Raw genomic sequence first — 7,546 nt, 5'->3', positions numbered from 1 at the left:
CCTGTGCTTGGTTTTACATTGTTAATATGCTGCTAATTCTGAAAGACTGGAGAAAAGTCTGCTTTCTTCACCATCGAGGAAGTCACCCAAAAAAATGATGTAAATAATTGAGTTTGGAAGGTTATACTGTGGCTCAGCTCACATTAGGAGGGATCCCCACATCGTTAGGCATGATGGTGGCTGCATCCCAGCTCCTTGCTCTAAGCCTTCCCTGGTTTCCATACTAAAGACCCCAGCTCTGAGCCCACTCCTTTTTCTTCCCTCCCCTCTCCCTTCCTTCCCAAGCTGTTAGAATTGCTTTCCTAGATCTAGACCAGAGGTCTCCACATTTTTTCTGGAAAGAGCCAGCTACTACCTGTTTTAGGCTTTGCAGACCACACTGCTCAACCACCTTTTGTAGAGCTCAAAAGCAGCCTATTACACAGCTAATTACACAGATAATATGTAAATGGTGGGCCCTAGCTATGTTCCAGTAGAACTTGATTTGCAAAACAGAAGACCTGTGACCATAGTTCTATGATCCCCAGTTTAGAGTAACAAGGGCCCACCTCTTGTCAGTTTCTTTGCCAAAGACCATTTCACGTCCCAGGTCCTGCCCCACGCCGCACCCCACCCCCACCCCCAGCGCCTTCCCCAGTCTGACTTACTGGGTCCGTCCATACCCACGATAGAAGTGAGGAAATGAACAACCTCTCGTCCCTTCCTCCACTTCATACCACACGGTTCCTAGTACAGGCCTGACCCTGGCTTTGAGTATGTTCTGGTTTGTCAATATCACCTTCAAAATGTCATCAGAAACTGAATTTAGTATTGGGAATATCATTTGAAAAGTGCAGAGGACTGTTGGGGTTTGGTGATGATGATTACTTACCTCTTTATCCTTCCCCTCTGAGTCCAGAACAAATTGAAAAGACATCAAAACCAGACTGATGGAAATCAGCATAGCTTATCTGTCACTGAGGAGGCTGGTGACACAAAGACCGCAGCAGGGCTCTCCAAATACCCTGTGGACGTACCACGGTCAGCTCCAGCTCACTGGTGGTTGTGGCTGCCCTAGTCTGTTGGTCTGGTGATGAACTGATGATTAAGATATTTTGAATACCAGCCCTGGAATTGACCCAGCTTCAGCTACAAGCTCCCTTTCTGTGTCAGGTTGTGCCCTGAGGCCTACAATGCTCAATAGGATCTCCAACTTTGGCAACCAGAAAGTCGCCCTCTTCCTTTTAGAGAAGTCAATGGGTCAGAGGGCAGAGCAGGCCTGATGGTTTCCACCCTTTTCTCTCATCTGTATGGAAGTAAAAAGGCAAGTTCACACACCTGTATGGAAAAGGGAGGATTCCCACTTCCCCTTCTGAGCAGCCTTGCCGTTTACAGGAAAGGCAGTGTAGCCTAACGTGGGAAGCACAACTTGGAGACCACACTGCCTGGTTGGAATCCTATCTGTATGACCTTTAGGCAAATTGCTTTAACTTGGCCTCAGTGTTCCCATCTACCCAATTGGGATAATGTCAGTACCTACCTTACAGGCTCATTACAAGAGTTAGATAGATGAACAAAGTATACAAAGTTCTTGGAGCCACATCCAACAAAGCGTGAACTCTGTGTTATCTGTTAACCTTCAGTCCATACCACTGGTCTCTCTAAAGATCAGCTGTTGTTTTACTCTTAGTTCTTTGACTAGTTGCTCTAACAGTCCTATCACAAAGGAGAGGGAGTTCTTGGGTAGGATACTTTGTTGAATCAAAAGAGTTGAAAAGTGGACTTCCCTGGTGGCTCAGTGGTAAAGAATCTGCCTTACAATGCAGGGGACATGGGTTTAATCCCTGGTGTAGGAAGATTCCAATAGGTCTGCATGCCCACAATGAAGATCTGATGCAACCAAATAAAAACAATTTTTTAAAATTTATAACAGTTAAAAAGAAACCAGCAATTTTGGGGAGTACGACTGCAAATTTTGTCCGAGTTTTACATTATACTACTATTTTGGAATTTCTGGAATCTGCTTTATTCCCTCTTGGGAAAACGGCAGGTTCATCAATCTCTGGTCTGTTGCATCATTCCTGCAGAGCCCTGCTGGTAGTTCTGTGATCCATCCACAGATGTGGATATATTTCACGTGAACTGATTTTAAACAGATGTCTCACACTACTCCCATATCAGTCCAGGACTTCAAATACTAATAGCTTCTCCCCTTCAGCATCATTTTGGAGAATAGTGTCCTCGATGGAGATGGCAGCATAATAGTGTTTGCCTTAGTTTGCTCTCTGCTCTCACTAATTCTCATTCCAGGCGTAGATTTAAAACTCATCCGTGTCATCCTTGACATTTTTATGAGCTTCATTTTCTCTCTTTCCCAACATATTTATGGCACTTACCCAAAGCGAGAAAGTTCCCAGGCTGACTTTTGCCATAGTTTGTGTGGGATGTTGCACCCAGCTTATGAAGACGTCTTGGGCTCTGGGATGGAAGTTGTAGGAACAGGCAGAGTGGGTCCCAGTGACTGGTGACGTAGTGGTGTCAGAGAGCCAATCGTGGTGGTCAGTGGGCATCCCCTTTCTCAGATCATCCAAACTCTGCTGCCCGGTGCTCACCATCCCGTGTCTCCCGTGTGTGTGTGTGTTGACCATCCGGTTCACTGGGAGAGCACCTGATGCAGAGGACTGGGGTATTGGGCAAACAGGGACGTGTGAGAAATGCCAGTCCCCAGAGGAGCCGTTTCTAGACTGGGATCAAACACACACACAGATGACTCCCGCACAGGATGGTTTGTGGTGGGAACATGACGTTGACAGGAACCTAAGAGTCCAGGGAGAGAGAGAATCCTTATAGCAAGGTGACTAAAAAGAGCTCGTTCAATCTAATTCTTCAGAGATGACCTGGATTTCAGTAGATGGTGGCTGAAAGTTGCTAGGGAGACAGCATTCCAAGTTCAGGAAACAAGTACGGAGAGACACAACACATTTCACAGAAGTATTGGATGTGTGGGAGAAACAGCTTATTTTTAAAATAAGAGGTAAAGTGGGAGGAGAGTGTAATTTGGGTGTTCCCATTGATAAATGTGCAGAATGTTGCTCAGAGTTCCTGTCTCTTTCTCTGGAATTGCGCCTTCCTTCCTTCCTAGTAATTAGCCTTAAAAGAACCATCGGTAGCCATGCCTCCTGCCCAGATGCCCACCTCCTCTTCTCCCTTTCGAACAGAGCTAAGGAGGAACAGGAGGGTGATTACAACAAGAATTGGCACTCATGTCATAAAATGAAGGGAGTCATGGGACTTCCCTGGTGGGCCAGTGGCTAAGACTCTGTGCTCTCAATGCAGAGGGTCCAGGTTCAATCCCTGGTCAGGGAGCTAGATCCCACATGCCACAACTGAAAAAAAAAAAAAGATCCACAACTAAGACCCAGTGCAGCCAAATAAATAAATATTAAAAAAAAAAAAAAAAAACCTGAAGGGAATCATCAGAGGGAGCAGACTCAAAGAGGACTCAGACCTTCTGAAAGACAGGGTTTCAGAGTCTGAAAACTTAGATCATGGGCCTAATGTTTGGAGAATGTATTTGAGAAAGAACTTATAGTATGTTTTAAATATATCTCAGTACAGAAAAGAATAGATGGGCGGTGGTTTAAATGTGGCCCTCTATGAAAGGAGGTCAAGGATTCAAGTACCTGCCAAGAGTCCGCACTGAAACCCAAGATCAAAGTGCCTGTGTCTTGTGTCCCAAGACCTGTGGTGGGATCAGTGATGAGGTTTCTGAAGATGCAGAGGCAGGAGAAGAGGAAAGTACAAAGTTCAGATTAAAAAGAAAAAGACACGCTGATGGAATAAAAGCACCAGAGAAGGAGTGCTGTTCTAGAGGCAGCAGTTTCTCTTCCCATCTGAGCTTAGCAGCCCTGATGCTTCCAAATCGCTGAAGGCACACAGCTTGGTTCAGGTGTTCTAGAAGGGAGTCAGGTGGAAAGCACTGCTGCGGTCTGCATGTCTGTGTCCCTATAAAGTTCATGTGTTGAAACCTAAGGCGGTGTGATTGGGAGGGGATGAGGTCATGAGAGTGGACCCCTTGTGATTGGGATGAGCGCCTTTTATAAAGGAAAGAGGCCCCAGAGAGCTTGAGCATGCCTTCTACCAGGTGAGGTTATAGGGAGATGATGACCAAATCTGCACCTTGGTCTCAGCTTTTCCAACCTACAGAACTGCCAGCAATAAATGTTTGTTGTCCTAACCCTCCTGGTCTGTGGTGGTGTCACAGCAGCAGCAACCAACTGAAACTTGCATCCTGCACCTTGCGCCCACTGAGCATGAGACACATGTGCTTTCCTCCTCATGTCAGGTAGTGGCGTCTATCATCCCCATTTTACAAGTGAGGAAGCTGAGACTCCGAGAGCATCCGTGACCTGCCCAGGTAAGCATGACATCAGAGCTCTAAGGGACCCACCTGTTCCAAGCTGATGCACTCAACCTGCAGGGAGCTGCCCGGAAGGCAGCCCCTCGGACCAGCTCCTAAAGCACAGGATTACAGCTGCGTTACCCCCATGCTGGCTGCTTCCTTTCCAACCAGGGTGATCATTTAGCTCCATGCTACATTGATGTGACTTTAAATTATTTGAAACGTACACATTGTCTAGTGAGAGGTTTCAGTTAATGGATTAGAGATGCTGGGAGAATTGTACAAAGATCCCCAAATATTAAACTAACTGATTTAAAACTATCTAATCTATGCTTATTATGTACTATTTCTTCCTTCTGTGATGCCATTGAGTAAAGAAAACTTCCAAGTCCTAAAAGATAATACCAAATCATACCTATAAACTTTAATAAAAATTTTTGTCAGAAAAAAAATCACATTTTGCATTATTACTGTTTTTTAAAGAACATATATTTACTTAGATATCAGTACAGCACTTATTTCATTGGCATTACCGTAAAACTTTTGAGTCAGTTTCTCAGACACTGAAGACTGTTCCAAATCGCTTTGGTCACTGGTAATAAGTAAAAGCCATCTCAGAAATATGCCCTTCCCCCCACCCTTACTGAGGATCCAGCTCTGCTCCGGGCACTTTGCCAGTTGCTGGGGAAACAGCAATGAAAAGATAACCTCATTTTGGAGGATAGACAAAAACAAGCAAACCCAATAATTACAAATTATCGTGACTATTCTGAAGGACACAAGCAGGGTACTGACGCTAAGAATATCTCGGATGCTATTATACTTGAGATGATGTTGAGGCATATGGAAGGATATTGGGGTGTCTGCCTCTGTGTTTAAATTGTTGGTTCTTATTTTCCTGAGCTGAATAAGATATCACTGGAAGTTTCCTGCATTCTCTCAGAAGCCATCTGGAAGGTCTTGATAGAGCTGTCTGTCCTCCACCTGAACAGTGGCCCTTGGTGGAGGGTGAGTGAGCCCCATGCTGGGCTCTGACACTTCATTGAGCACCCGGGGTTCCTGCTGCTCTCCACGTGATTGGCAGGCTTCCACACTGATACCTTATCATTTCAATCCTGCACCATTCGGTGAGCTCTTTGAAGATTTTTTTAAGTGACAAGGATCCAAATTTAAGCGATATCCAACTGAATTGGTAGTACCAATGTCATCTGAGGACAAATGTGGCAATGGGTGATTTTCATGCCTGGCAGTGGCCCATCCTGCCTGGCAGCTGCCAGCATCTTTTAATGAGAAGAATAAAACAAATCTCCATTTCAGAAAATCCCAAATGGTGTGTGTGGGTGTGTGGGTGCGTGTATGGGTGGTAGAGGCTATGTTATAATCTCACTCCTTTCTGGGAGATGCAATATGCATTCTGAACAGCCCATTTGATTGTAAGACACTTGAGGGCAGGAATTGTCTCTTAGTTGTGTCTAACACCTAGTGTGTGCCTAGCATAGCACCAGACACAGCAAACGTTCAATGTTTTGATGAATGAATGGAGGAATCAGAAAGGACTAGACAACATAATGTACAGTAAGAAAAACAGGCTTTCCAGTCAATTAGATCCAAGTTTACATTACATCGTGTGTCATGGACTGAATGTGTGACCCGCAAAAATGCATATGTTGAAACCCTATTCCCCCTACTCCATGTGATGGTTTTACAAGATGGGCTTTGAGAGGCAATTAAGATGAGGTCCTGAGGGTGGAATCCCCACTTATTGGATTAGTGCCCTTCTAAGAGTCACAGGAGAGCTTGCTTCTCTGCCTTCCATCATATGAGGATGCTAGGAGAAGTTGGCAGTCTGCAGCCCCAAAGAGGGTCTCACCAGAACCCAACCATGCTGACACCTGACCTCAGACTTCCAGCTTCCAGAACTGTGAGAAATACATTTATCACCTAGTGCTGTTAGAGCAGCCTGAACTAAGACACCCCATGACCTTGTCCAATTACGTAACCTCCTATAACTCGGTGTGGCAGTCCGGGATTGGGGAGATTGCAGAGATCACATGGTCTACAGGGGGAACTCAATACAAATGAGCTTACTTACAAAACAGAGACAGACTTGTAGACATAGGAAACAAACTTGTTTATCAGGAAGGAAAAGAGGTGGGGGAGGGTAAATGAGGAGGTTGGGATTAGCAGATACACATTACTATCTATAAAACAGATAAGGACTTTCTGTATAGCACAGGAAACTATATTCAATTTGTAATAACCTATAATGGAAAAGAATATGGAAAAGAATAGATACACGTATATGTTTAACTGGATCACTTTGCAGTACACTAGAAAGTAACAACATTGTAAATCAACTATACAGGTCGATTTAAAAAAAAAAAGTTGCTAAATGCTCCCAGCTTGCTGGGACCCAAGGTGATCACCGCTGGGTTCAGGGACTACAGAGTCTGCAGTGAATGGCATTTGGAATACGGCATGGTAGAGCTGACCAAGGTCCCCTCAGGGTCACCAGCTTCCCCCGCCTCAGGGCCACCTCCAAACAATTGCTCGCCAACGATAAAAGCCTAGATCTTTCTCATGGCCTGTAGGATCTTCCTGACCTGCCGAACTCCCTCAGACCTCCCGCCACACTCTTGCTCAGGGCTTCAGCCACACTCCTCTTCACTGGTTCCCTCTCAGAGCCCTTACCATCTTGAGGCCTCGTCCTTGCTTTCTTCATCCCCAGATAAGCTCTTTCCGTGACTTGATCTTTCCGCCTTAACTGCCACTTCCCTGAATTTGGAGGCCTTCTCTAAGTAGTAGTTGTTTAGTTGCTCAGTTGTGTCCAACTCTTTTCGGCCCCATGGACTGTGGCCCACCAGACTCCTCTGTCCGTGGGATTTCCCAGGCACGAATACCGTAACAGGTAGCCATCTCTTCTCCAGGAAATCTTTCCAACCCAGGGATCAAACCTGGGTCTCCTGCATTGGCAGGCAGAGTCTTTACCACTAAGCCACCAGGGAAGTCCCCTTCCCTAAGTAGCAGATCTCAAGTACCTCCACCAGACCCTCCTCACACACTCCTGCCTCTTACTTGGCTTTATTTTCCCTTGTAAGAGTTTCATTGTTATCTATTTATCTGTCTCCCACCTAGAAGACTGAGGGCTTTCTCTCTTGCCTGGCA

At 45.5% G+C, this 7,546-nt stretch overlaps 1 non-coding gene across 1 annotated transcript; it reads left to right on the top strand.

Annotated features, from left to right (window-relative positions):
* Window positions 1-3,272: 3,272 nt before the first annotated feature.
* On the top strand, window positions 3,273-3,345 carry TRNAE-CUC (transfer RNA glutamic acid (anticodon CUC)). Its single transcript has one exon. It is a non-coding gene; the product is annotated as a tRNA-Glu (tRNA).
* Window positions 3,346-7,546: the final 4,201 nt, after the last annotated feature.

This window comes from Giraffa tippelskirchi, chromosome 8 (genome assembly GCF_054371585.1).
Source record: "Giraffa tippelskirchi isolate mGirTip1 chromosome 8, T2T-mGirTip1v1.2.pri, whole genome shotgun sequence".
Lineage (NCBI taxonomy): Eukaryota > Metazoa > Chordata > Mammalia > Artiodactyla > Giraffidae > Giraffa > Giraffa tippelskirchi.
Note: the sequence above shows the minus strand (reverse complement) of the source record. Positions and strands in the feature narration are given on the sequence as shown.